Source organism: Triturus cristatus, chromosome 10 (assembly GCF_964204655.1).
Source record: "Triturus cristatus chromosome 10, aTriCri1.1, whole genome shotgun sequence".
In the NCBI taxonomy this organism is placed as follows: domain Eukaryota; kingdom Metazoa; phylum Chordata; class Amphibia; order Caudata; family Salamandridae; genus Triturus; species Triturus cristatus.
The window spans coordinates 789,362,093-789,374,705 of record NC_140593.1 but is presented as its reverse complement, the minus strand read 5'-3'; the positions used below and the strand labels follow the sequence as shown (position 1 = coordinate 789,374,705).

The 12,613-nt window shown below is 45.1% G+C and overlaps 1 long non-coding RNA gene across 1 annotated transcript in view; it reads right to left on the bottom strand.

The window, feature by feature from the left end:
- The window catches only part of LOC146790003 (uncharacterized), a 260,359-nt gene extending 248,138 nt beyond the window's left edge, over positions 1 to 12,221 (bottom strand). Inside the window, exon 1 of the long non-coding RNA XR_014969891.1 lies at positions 12,196 to 12,221. This is a non-coding gene — a long non-coding RNA (uncharacterized LOC146790003). The remainder of the gene's footprint in view (positions 1 to 12,195) is intronic.
- Between the last annotated feature and the right edge of the window lie 392 nt (positions 12,222 to 12,613).

Genomic DNA, 12,613 nt, shown 5'->3' with positions numbered 1-12,613 from the left:
ATGGTAGTTTTGATCCTGATGTGCTAGACAATTTGGAAGCAGTTTTATTTAAAAGAAAAGCCCGGCCGGCAATTTTTGACTCTTTCCGCCTTTGGCGTAAGGAAGCCAAACAGAAAGAAATTAAACAAGCAAATCGCGATAGGAAAGCACAAGGTATGACAATTATACAGGCTGCCCAACAGTTTAAAAACGATGAAATTGATAATGTGACTGAAATTTCAGAAAGACAGCATCGTATGGCAATAGATAAATGCTATCCGATGTTGCCTGTTTCTCCTTCTGATAATAAGAAAGATATAGAAGAAGATCCCCTAATGTCCCACTTATTAAGGTTGCCTCTGCCTTATGCACAAAATGCTAATGTACCTCAGCCTTTACAGCCTGTTCAGCCGCCAGCGGTACCTCCGCCTGTTCCGGCTCTTCTGCATTTGCCTCCTCCAGTATTACCGCCCTTGCCGGTTTTACCATTAGCCTCAACTTCTTTGCCTTCATCTCCTGATCTTAGATCTCCTTTTCCTTCTGTTCCTCCTGCAATTATCGATTCTTGTCCTGTCAGTTCTCCTAATACTCTGTCTCCAATTCTCATGTCTAATTCTCCGTCTGTGCGTAAGCGTCTCACAGACACTGTTACTGGTATTCTATCTCCTTTTTTTGAAGCTTTAAATGTGTCTCTGGCTTTTGCTCGAAGACAATCTCATAGTCAGTTCCCAGATTTTGAGGAACGAGAGAGGTTGGACTCTCTTGCACGTAAATGGATCAAGAAGGGTCCACAATACAGTGTGCTTGATATTATGCCTACCTTTTTGCAATGGAATGCGCCTACGCAAATATATGTTTTTAATGTAATGTGCAACACTCTCATTAAAGAATGGGAAGATGTGAGTTCGAGTCCGATCCCACAAGATCTGTTAAATGTTCAGACTGATTTTGAAAAAGGTCTTATTGTGGGTTCCAAAATTGAGAAAGCTGTAAGGACACTTATTGCTTATAGATCCTCGTTGTTCTCTCAGACTTTTCTTGATTCTGATCCGTCGGTTAAACTGACGTTGAAAAATTATCCTATGAGAGAGGTTCCTCCAGTATGGAAGGAAGAGGTTGCGGCAGTAGGTGCTAATGCAGCTATTCCTGCTCATTTTCAGCGTATATGGGTACATGTCCCTTGGAAGAGATCTGAAGTTTTGGCCCTTAAGCAGACTCTACCAGATCCTCATAAAAACCCTGCAGGTTATTATAAAGAATTATCACAGACAGTTGATGCTTGCATCATAAAACTTAGCTGATATTGACATATTAATGGGAAATGTAGTCCCACAGACAATATGGGCTAAGATTCGTAGAGAAGATCACGCGCTCTACTGAAGGTGAGAAAGCGCTTTTGGGAATCATTCATGACTTGATTCAGAAGGGTGTGGTTGAAGAAACAAGAGGTCACACATGCAATAGTCCTATTCTTCCTGTTCTCAAACGTACTGATCCTTCTCAGCCTCCTGTGTATCGTTTCCTAATTGATTTGCGAGAGGTAAACAAAATTGTTGTCCCACAATTTCCTGTTGTTCCAGATATCACTGCTTTGTTGACAATGATACCTTCCACAGCGACTTGGTTCTCTGTTATTGATTTAAAGAATGCCTTCTTTAGTAGTCCCATTGCAGAAGAGAGTAGTGACATTGTTGGCTTCTCTCTTGGAGGCCGAAGCTTCCGGTTTAAGCGCGCACCTCAAGGCTATTGTGAAAGTCCCTCCATTTACAGCCAAGCTTTAAAATGTCATCTTGATACTTTTCATTTGCCGTCTGGTGCTGCTCTCATCCAGTTTATGGATGACTTGTTAGTAGCCGCTGATTCAGGAGATATCTGCAAAGATGTCACTGTTGCATTGTTATGCCATTTATTTAAACTGAATCACAAGGTTTCACCTTCCAAATTACAATATGTTTGTCGAGAGGTTACCTACTTGGGTCATCTCCTATCAAAGGAGGGACGACGATTGACACCAGAACGAATTCAGGCGATTATGCAAATGTCTGTACCATCCACACAAAGGGAGGTACATGCCTTTCTGGGTATTATTCCTTATTGTAGACAGTGGATCCCTAACTTCTCTCTAATAGCCAAACCTTTGTTGGCACTCACTTTAAAAGATACGCCTCAGCCCCTTCCTTGGACTGATGAGTGCCAAAAGAGTTTCACTGATTTACGTACCGCTCTGTGTTCTGCTCCTGTACTAGGCACCCCAGATTACACTAAGCCTTTTACGCTCTATGTTCATGAGAGAGAAGGTTGTGCATTGTCAGTCTTGACACAGCAATTTGGAGACAAACAGCGGCCATGTGCCTATTTTTCGGCTACGTTAGATCCTGTAGCTAAAGCATTGACAAGTTGTCTCAAAGCGACAGCAGCAGCAGCAATTTCTATTCGACAGTCTGCTGGAGTGGTGTTGGATAACACTCTCATTGTCATGGTGCCACATGCAGTGGATACTTTGCTAAACAGAACGAAAACGCAGCATCTTACGAGTGCTCGTCTAACTGGATACGAGCTGACGCTGTTGGCTAGTCACATACACATCAAACAATGTAATACCCTGAATCCTGCTACTCTGTTGCCCCTTCCAGATGAGGAAAGTGTTGAGGAACAGCATGATTGTTTCTTCCGCACTGAGGAAGAGACAAAAGGAAGAATTGACCTGAAAGACACACCGCTAGAGAATCCAGATGGAACTCTATGGGTAGATGGTTCTTGTTTTAAAATGCCTAATGGGGATACAGTTTCAGCCTATGCTGTAACTACTTTACATACAGTTGTGGAAACTGCACGCATTAGACATAATTCAGTGCAAGCAGCAGAATTAATAGCATTAACGAGAGCTTGTGTATTGTCAAAAGAGAAAAGAGTGAACGTGTACACTGACAGCCAATACGCTTTTGGTGTAGCGTACAACTTTGGGCGTCTCTGGAAGGAAAGGGGTTTTCTCACTTCACATGGCACCAAAATACAACATGGTCAGTTAGTGACTGATCTCCTCGAATCACTTGCCTTACCCACCCAAATAGCGATTGTGAAGTGTAGTGCACACAAAAAGATTACGGATGATGTTGGTCGAGGAAATGCGTTTGCAGACGAAATAGCGAAGAAAACAGCGAGAGATTCAACAAGTCGAATGTATGTGGCAGGTCCTACGAATTGGGTCAGAGAGAGAGGAATGTATGAGAATACAGTGGAAAGTGTAAAAGCGATTCAGAAAGAGGCTTCAGAAAGGGAGATAAGCAAGTGGAAAGAAAGTACAGGAATGTTAGATGAGATGGGTTGTTGGGTGGAATTATCTGAACATCAACGTTGGCTGTTACCAGATGCCTATGTTCTCCCAGTGGTTACTATGGCACATGGTCCAGCCCACTTAAGTACAAAAGGGATTTGTAAACTTCTGGCTCCAGTGTGGTAGAATGAAGGTATCCCAAAATGTGCAGACAATGTAGTGAAGCACTGTATTGTTTGTTTAATGTACAACCCAGGAAAGGGAACCCCAACTCCAGCGGGACACTTTGCTCCTCCGACATATCCATTTGAGGTGTTGCAAATCGATTATATTCATATGGAGCGATGCAACAACCTCAAATATGTTCTGGTGGTAGTATGCGCCTTTTCAAGATGGATAGAAGCATACCCTCTAAAGGATAACACAGCCTTATCCACAGCTAAAATCCTTCTAAAAGAATTCTCCCCCAGGTTTGGTTTGCCGCGCATTGTCTGGAGTGACAATGGGATCGAATTTGTTGGCCAAGTCATGCAGAAAGTGTGTGCAGGTCTTGGTATCAAGCAAAAGTTCCACGCGGCAAATCATCCACAGTCAGCGGATTTAGTAGAATGTTACAACGGAACCTTGAAATTGAAATTAGCAAAGGTTCAAGCGAGTACAGGACTCAATTGGCCCGATGGTTTGCCATTAGCCTTGCTATCCACCAGAACTGCAGTACACTCTCGTTTGCGAAGTGATTTTTGGTCGTCCAGCTAATGTATGGGGAGTCCCTCGCCCTAAGAAATACTCAGACTTGCCATATCTAATGTTGATTGACTACCTGCATGATCTTACGACTAAATTGCGTGTTCTCCATCAACAGGTTCAGAGTGCTCTGCCGGAGGCTTCCACAGACCCAGGTCATTCCATCTGACCAGGTGACTGGGTCTGCATCAAAAATTTTTAGAGGACAAGCAATTTGGAACCCAGATGGAGGGAGACCCGGATGGTCTTGATGACCACGAGAACAGCAGTTAAAGTCGAAGGAAAGAAAAATTGGATTCACGGTGTGCATTGTAAGAAAGTGCCTTTGCCTTTGCCCTACGATCAATGGGTACGCAGGGGTACTGGTGACTGTGAAAGTGAAAAGATACCACAATTCATGCCTTTTAGCGATGCACACCTGAATGGGACACTGTCTGAGAAAGAGGACAACGACATTTTACAGGAAGCAATTCCATCACATCGTCGCTTGGATACGACTAACCCACGAACATTGTTCCAAGACCAGAGTGTTCCGGGGAAGGAACGATACGACTTAAGACCTAGACAAAAGAACACTAAAGATTTCTCTCTTGTGTAGTATTCTATCCCGGTTGCAGGGTCACGGTAGGAGTCTGAATCACGACCTGAGTAGTGGCAATAGGCCTGCAGGACCTACAGTGTCATAAGACGGTAGACAATCGTGATTTAGCGATTGAGGAAGATTGCCGTGAGCATCCATTAGAAAGATGGAAACTACACTAGGCAAAAGAGAGAGAAAAGATGAAATGAAGAAAGCATCCTGTAAAATAATGAACAGTCGTTTCAGCATAACTTTATGTATCATTATATCATTGTGTATTGCTTTGGCGTTTGTCTAGGGCCAGCACCCACTGGAGCATCGGAGTACACATGTTACCTCATCCACGGAAGCCGGGTGCATAGGTGTCTTTTGGTGTCGGGTCGCGGCGTCGTTTTCAATGGAAGCTGGCAAAGAAGTGCTGCTGCCGTGAAGAGGAGAAGTGTTCGAAGAGATCCAAGCCTGGATCGAGGATGGAAGGAACCTGAAAGTAGAGGGGACAGAGTCTGGGTCACTTACCAGTGACCAGGGGCGCGATAGTCCAATGCCCACAGATGTCGGGTGCTTCAGGTATGTTGACGGGTGACTTGACTCTTCAGCCACGAGGTCCAGGAGGTGTTGACGATGACCAGGAGCTGGATTTGAGCTGTCACTCGAAGTCTGACGAGTGCTGCAGTGTTGGCAACCAGAATGGACCAAACAAGCCTTGGCAACAGCAAGTCAAGTGGAAATAGAAGAAAGATGTTGGTGCTAGACCAGCAAGGTCTGGGGGACTCACCCAGCAAATGTAAGTCAGGGCACATCTGGAGCAACTAGGGAAGCCCAAGCAGAAAGGGAGTTGCCTTAGTGGTGACCCACTAGCCAACGGGCTAGCAATCGTGAAGAAGCCTCAAGCAGGCGCACTGGAAACTGGCCCACGGGTCACTTGTGGAGTGGAGGCCAGAGATCCTCCGTGCAGTCGGTGCTCAAGGATAGGGCTACTCAGAGCCCAAAGCACAACTTCAAGGAAGCCCAGGAAGATCATGTACTGGCAAACGTTTACTGTGTCCAGGGGTCACGGTTCCACGTCACCCACGATAGCCACAGGCCTCAGCTTTGCTCTGGACTCAGCGTAGCCTCGGGGAAGTCTGGAAATCTACCTCTGGTGATGCAAAGACTTTGGCATCCGGCGGGAGCTTCAGAGTTGCAGACCGGACAGTTGCTTCTTTGGTGCCTGCCAAGCAGGGGAGTCACTCCTTGACCCCCAAGGGAGATTACTTCAGTTTTCTAGTCGAAATAGAAAGTCGAAGGTCCAGGATATATGTTGCAGAGTTTCGTCCAGGGTAATCCAAAGTCTCAAGGACTGGGTTCCCATACTTATACTAAGTTTGGGGGGTTGGACATACTCTAGGGACCCACCTATGGGAGGGTTTGGAAAGAGGGGTGGTTACACCCATTTGCTTTGTCCAGTTGCGCGCCAGAGCAGGGGCAGGTAGCCCCTGCAACCGGTTTCAACTGGACTATGCACAGGGACACCAAGTGTGCCCCCAGGGCAGGACTTCAAAGCACCAGAGTGCTCCCGCCCAGCCCCAATACACATCTGCCTGTCTGAGAAGGTGGTTACACCTCCCTGTGACAGGAAACCTATGGTCCAGGCCTCCCCTGCCGGAGTTTTGGTCAGCAGCAGGAGGCCAGACCCGTGTCTGTGGTAGTGGCATCCATTTTATGATGCCAGGGCTCTAGAAAGTCTTTACCGGTTAGACCAGTGCGTACATGTCTCTCCCTCTAGAAGGGTGGAATGCTACCCCCCACCAGAACTGGTGGGGGGGTAGTATTCCAAAGTGTTTGACACCAAACACAACATGTTTCCGTGCAGCCAGTCCAAAGTTAGCATTTACCGCGAGGTTATAATGCACTTTAGAGTATATGGCGAGGCTGCACCACAAACAGCATCAGAGGAGGTACTCCGAATGCTGAAGAGGGGCTCTGCTCATGCAGAGGCACCCTCTCACATAAAAACCAAGCACTCTGCCTTCAGGATTTTTAAGGCCTGCCTTAGGAGGGACGTATAGGTTTTATATTTGTGTGCAACGGTAGTGATATAGGTAGCCTATACCACAGTAAGGGGTGCATGCACCACCTTACCCAGGCTGCAGTAGCAGACCTGTGGTGTCATTTTGGAGTGCTTCCCAGGGGTCGCATAATACATGCTTCAGCCCCTGGTAGGCCTCTGAGGTACCTATGCCCTGGGTACATAGTACACCATATACTAGGGACTTATAAGTCACTCCAGAATCCAATTAGAGATGTACCTAATGTACATGGAAACCATTTTAGAGAGGAAGCAGCTAGGCTGGGGTTCTGATTAGCTGGGCCACAGCCAGACTAAGGTCGAAAAACAGTGAAAAAACAGCAAATAGTGGGGGAACCCATGTGAAGCAGATCCTACTCTCCTACAACCTCTCTTCTCTCTTTCTGTACCTCACACACCTCTTTTGCTACTTTTTGCACCTCTCTTGCTTCTTTCTGCAATTCTCCTGTTTCTTTCTGCATCTCTCTTGCCTCTTTCTGCACTTCTCTTGCTTCTTTCTGCACCTTTCTTCCTCTTTCTGTACTTCTCTTGCCTCTTTTTGTACCTTTTTTCCTCTTTCTGCACCTCTCTTGCTCCTTTCTGCACCTCCCTTGCTTCGTTCTACACTTCGTTTACCTCTTTCTGCCCTTCTCTTGCCTCTTTCTGCACAATTTTTCCTCTTTTTGCTCCTCTCTTGCACCTTTCATCTCTTCCCTTGCTTCTTTCTGCACCTTTCTTCCTCTTTCTGCACTTCTCTTGCCTCATTCTGCACTTCTCTTGCCTCATTCTGCACTTCTCTTGCTCCATTCTGCACCTTTCTTCCTGTTTCTACACTTCTCTTACCTCTTTACAGGGACGTTATAGTTAGGAATTTGCATTTAAAAAACCTATCTAATTCACTGAAAAAAACCACAGGTCCCAGGGATGTTATAGTTAGAAATTGGCATTTAAAAAGCCTTAGATATTCACTGGAAAACACCACTAGGTAGTTTACAGTTAGGACCTGATTTCTATTAAACAGCTGTTTCTTATTTGCCAGTAACTTTGGCATTGTTTGATTAATCTTCATGAAATTTTCAAAACTAATTTGATGCTCACTACAGCTGCTGTTTAGAAAACGTCTGGCTGATCAGTCAAGTAGGGGCCCAAGAAAAATGGGGTGTCCCAAAACACTTTTTCCCTGGGCTAATTTCCATAGGATACTTTAGACAGGGCTACAGCGCAAACTGCTGAACAGAATTACACCATATTTGGCAGAAAGGTAGCTCTTGGTTCAGAAAGCTTGTATAAGCTTTATTCAACAGAAATGTCATACAAGCTAGAAGGATACATAAAAAAGAATAATGCAAACATACAACGTCCTAAACTTATATAGGCAGGCAATACAACATAATAGCCCATTGGGCCCTTTGCACAAGAATACATTTGTCATATTCAAATAATTAAAAATTCATACGTCAAATAAAAATGTACAACTAAGACATCAGACAAAAATATAGAATAAAATAAGGGTAAGAACAGATAACATTTCATCTTAGTAACAAGCATTCATAGTGTTTGTAGTTAGTTCTTAATTTGCTGAAGAATTTTGAATTTTTCCTAAGATAGCAGCAAAAAATAACAAATAAAGTGCTTGTGCGTGGGAAATAGTTTTTGTGTTTGGCTGGACAAACTTGGTGTCGTGGCACAATTTGTCCAAACCTTGTTCAAATTAAATTAAAGCTATGCCACTCCTGAAAAAACTTCCCACCTGATCTGCCATGCCTGGCCAAGAACCTTTGTTACACAACAAGCAAAAGGAGGTCTGGAATCAGACATAAGAATGCACAGAGCTGTATGGTAATCCTGTGTGCCCAATTGCTGACAAATCAATTTGAACCATTTAGCCCGCGGGATGTTATATGCCGGGCATGCAAACATTACATGAGCAATGCTTTCTGTTGGTGCTCTGCAGCATGGACAGTCTTTTGATGTGCCATTTGACGGTTGTTTCATGGACAGGGAGAGTACCAAACCTGAAAAGTATATACAACATCCTGTCCCTGGGGACCTGGATTATATCAAGAAAGGGCTCAAAATATCCAGCTTGTTTGTGTGAAGAAAATTCCATTGTTAGTTTGCCCACATTAGGTTTACAGCTCTCCTGTTGGTCAACTCACTCCCAATAGAGTCACTTAAGCTCATCTCTCCTTGGGGAATACATGATGTTATCATGCAGTCTTTTTCCCCGCACGGAATTACAACGCGGTCGATACAACGACTGTGTTGTAATTCCGCATACCATTACCCCACAAGTCATAACAAGGACTTGTGGAGGGGGGGCGCTGGATGTTGGAAAAGTATAATTTACTGTTCCAACTCCAGTCTTTGCGGGCAGTAGGGAAGGTGTTGGATTTTAAATCCAACACCTTCTCCCCTCTCCGCAAGTCGTTGTTCTGACTTTCGGAGTAAAGGTATGCGGAATTACAATGCGGTCGTTGTAACGACCGTGTTGTAATTCCCTGTGCGGAAAAGGTTTCGTAGTAAACATTGTTTACCCTCCTTGGGGGTTCTTGGCTATCCCAATGAGCTTGGAGTCCAATAACTGTCAGTGTTTTTTTTATTGGAAATCTAGCCTATTTTGCAGCCGGTTTCTAGGCGGATGATCTCGGTGAGAGCTTCAGCATAGGGAAGAAGCTCTGGGGTCCGCCTAATGTGGGCCCAAAAAGGTAATGGACGTAACCTGGCTACATCTCCAATAAACCGCCCGCCCATATCCAGCAGAAGAGGGGTGAGAGGGATGTTTTTAGATAACATCATAAAATCTCTAAAACTCTATGCTTGGATCTGCAAAGGTCATCGAGCTTGTCAAATCCCCAGACCTCTGCTCCGTAAAGAGCAGAGCTAACTGCTTTGGTGTCATAAACTTGGAGGGCAGGGGCTACCTGCCTGGTATGTGAGAGAAGGTGTTCTTTCCCTATTGCTCCAGTCACTCATTTGTGCCCCAGCAGCATCTATGCTAGGTGGGGCCGCCAGGATATTTTCTCAGAGAGTCTGACACCTAAGTAATCATAAGTGTCTACCCTTTCCAGGGATGCCCCACCCAGCAGAGGGCTAATCCTATATGTCTTGTGGCAGTTGAAAGCCATAAATTTGGTTTCAGAGCTGTTTATGATCAGCCCCCAGTTGTCATAAAAAAGTTGGAATCTATTTAGTAGACGTTGTAACCCAACTGGGGTCTTCAATATCAATAGGGTATTATCTGTGAACAACAAGGTTGGTACCTTGTTACCCCCCAAGGTAGGCGAGTCTGCAGGAAATTCTTGGAGAAAGGTAACCACCCCGTTCACTTTAAGGGAGAATAGGTTTGGGGCTAGAACACAGCCCTGTTGAACTCCTCTGTTGACAGGGATGCACTCTGTTAGTTGTCCTTGCACCCCCCATCTTACCTGGGCAAAATTGTCCTCATGCAGCTGGATCAGCAGCATAAGGACAAAGGGGGGATGCCCATCCCTCCAAGCGTCGTCCACAGCTTAGATCTAGGGACCAGGTCAAAGGCAGTCTTCAAATCGATAAATGCGAGATAAAGACTGCCCTTGCCTATCACCACTACCTTCCAGTAAATAAGGAGGAGTCAAAATACCTGATCCATGATCCCAGTCTTTGACCTAAATCGGGCCTGGAACTGGGAGAGGATGGTTTCATCCTCAGTCCATGACTGTATCCTATGCAGAAGGACCTGGCCGAAGACCTTCTGCATAGCATCAATAAGGCTAAGTGGTCTATAGTTGGAAGGATCATCCCTAGCACCCTTTTTATAGATGGGGACCACCTCAGCGCCCTCCATGACTCTCGGACCGAGGCTCCATTAGAAATTGCGTTTGCTAGGAGTAAGATACAACATGCCCAGTTGGAAGGATCAGCCAGGAAGAGATCACCTGGCAAACCCTCTAGTCCCGCTGCTTTAGGGAGGCACTATTTTGCTTATCGCAGCTTCTATCTCCACCAAGTTAAAGACCTCAACTTCTGCAAAAAGCCTGTTTGAGTCATCTGGATCCACAGATGGGATATCCTCTGGCATTGAATAGAGCTTCCTAAAGGGATCATACCATGCCTGGTGTGTAATATGGTTTGCAGGAGAGCATGCACCAGATTTGCTCCCCCAGGTGACCAATCTCCAAAACAGGTTAGCATCTTTAGATGAACATGCTTCTTTAATCTGTTGCCAGCATGATTTGTCCCATTCTATCTTTGCTTCCTACCCTGTATGATTTTCTAGTGGTTCAGAAAGCACTCTTTTAGTTAAATGGTGTAAATCAGTTCAGTAGTTGCTGAGAAATGTAAAGATTTCTCAGATATCCAACTGTGGCCAGGGTGGATCTGGAACCCCTCCCGATCTCATGCCTGAGGTCTGCTTGCTGCCAACTGAGTCACAAGAAGAAACATTAAAAAAAAGAAAGGGGGGAAACATGCTGATCCCCTAGGCCTGTTCATGGGGTCCCCCATGGGCTCCCAATGCCCAATAAAGCATTTAAAAAACAAAAACTTTGGCGGGAGTCACGTTGGATCAGTGAATCCGGCTGAAAATAAACAAAGTACGGTCTCCCACACTTCATATAGTTTAGGCCCCCGGGTGATCCAGGTCCTCGGGGCAATACAGAGTAATGATGTGGGGACCCGGTTATGTCCCCTACAGCCCTGGGGACTGCCACCTCCCGGGGGCTGATTCAGTGAAATCCATGGGGCCCACGAGGCTCCCCCACTGCCTCAGGGACTGCCACCTCCCTGGAGCCTTATTAAAACATAAGGCTTGGGGGCTCCAGCCCCCCACACAGCCCTGGGGACCACCACCTCCATGGGTCTATATTAAATAAAAATGCATTGGGGTGCTCCAGCGTCCCCATGCAGCCCTGGTGTCAGGCCTTCAGGCCCGTCAATGGAAACTGTTTGCACTGTACAAGCCAGCAAAATCTTCAAGAAGAGAAATGGCTGATTGGGGAGGTACACCTGGAACAGGTTGTAGCACAAAAGGAATCCCAAGATGGCTACCGAACCTCCAAACAGATACGTGGTCTAGTTGTTTTTCATATCGAGCGTTTTTGGAATCTTGGTGAAGCGGACGGTTCTTTCAAATTGTGCACTTCACTGAAGCAATTCACCTCACTGCTACCTTATTGCCTGTGCTCTGTTGTAATCCTTCGGGTTACTTAGATTATCGGTGGTTTAGTTGGTGTTTGGTTCCTTCCGTCCTAGTACCCGTCGGGTCTAGGTTATCTCCTGTGCTTTCTGACGCGGAGCCTGCACACTCAGCCTACGGCAAGAATGAGGTTTGTGGGCGTATAGTTCTCATCAGAACTCCTCCTCTATTATCTGGCGTCCATTGAAACGTCCTCCTGGAGGAAGGATGTCAAGGGGCGTCAGTCGGCGAAGTTCCCAGTGGAAGAGAGAGAAAATCACTCACAGCTAAGTGGCTTGGCAATACAAATAGCGTGAATAACCAATTGTATCACCTAGTCTCTTGAGACATAAAACTAAAAACTGTTGTATATAAATGTACATAAGAAAAAATACAGTTAAAAACAAAAGACTTACCTTCGGTGGCAAATCTTATATAACCTGTTGAAAAGAAAAGATAACACAAGTGATAAAAAAGGATATTGGGAATGAATTTAATGTTTCAGTGAATAAGAAGAAAGACATATAAGACTGAGAAAGATTAAGAAAGTCTTTTAGGAGATAGAGGTAGGTTATTCTACATAATAAAAGCATTAGAAATAAAAGCTGACTAGGAAAAGAGAATTATGAAAGATAACTATTGTGTGTTTAGTTCCTTTAGAGCTCTCGCCTAAAAGCAACACAGAAAATAACATACTAGTGTAAAAGTGCAAGAAACAGAATACAAGAACCGAAGAGAGACTCAGTATCCAGGAAGTTTGGATAGGTTTAGACGTTGAGAGAAGAACAATATTAAGTAAGATAGTAGAGATAGAATAGGAGTGACGGTAACTCT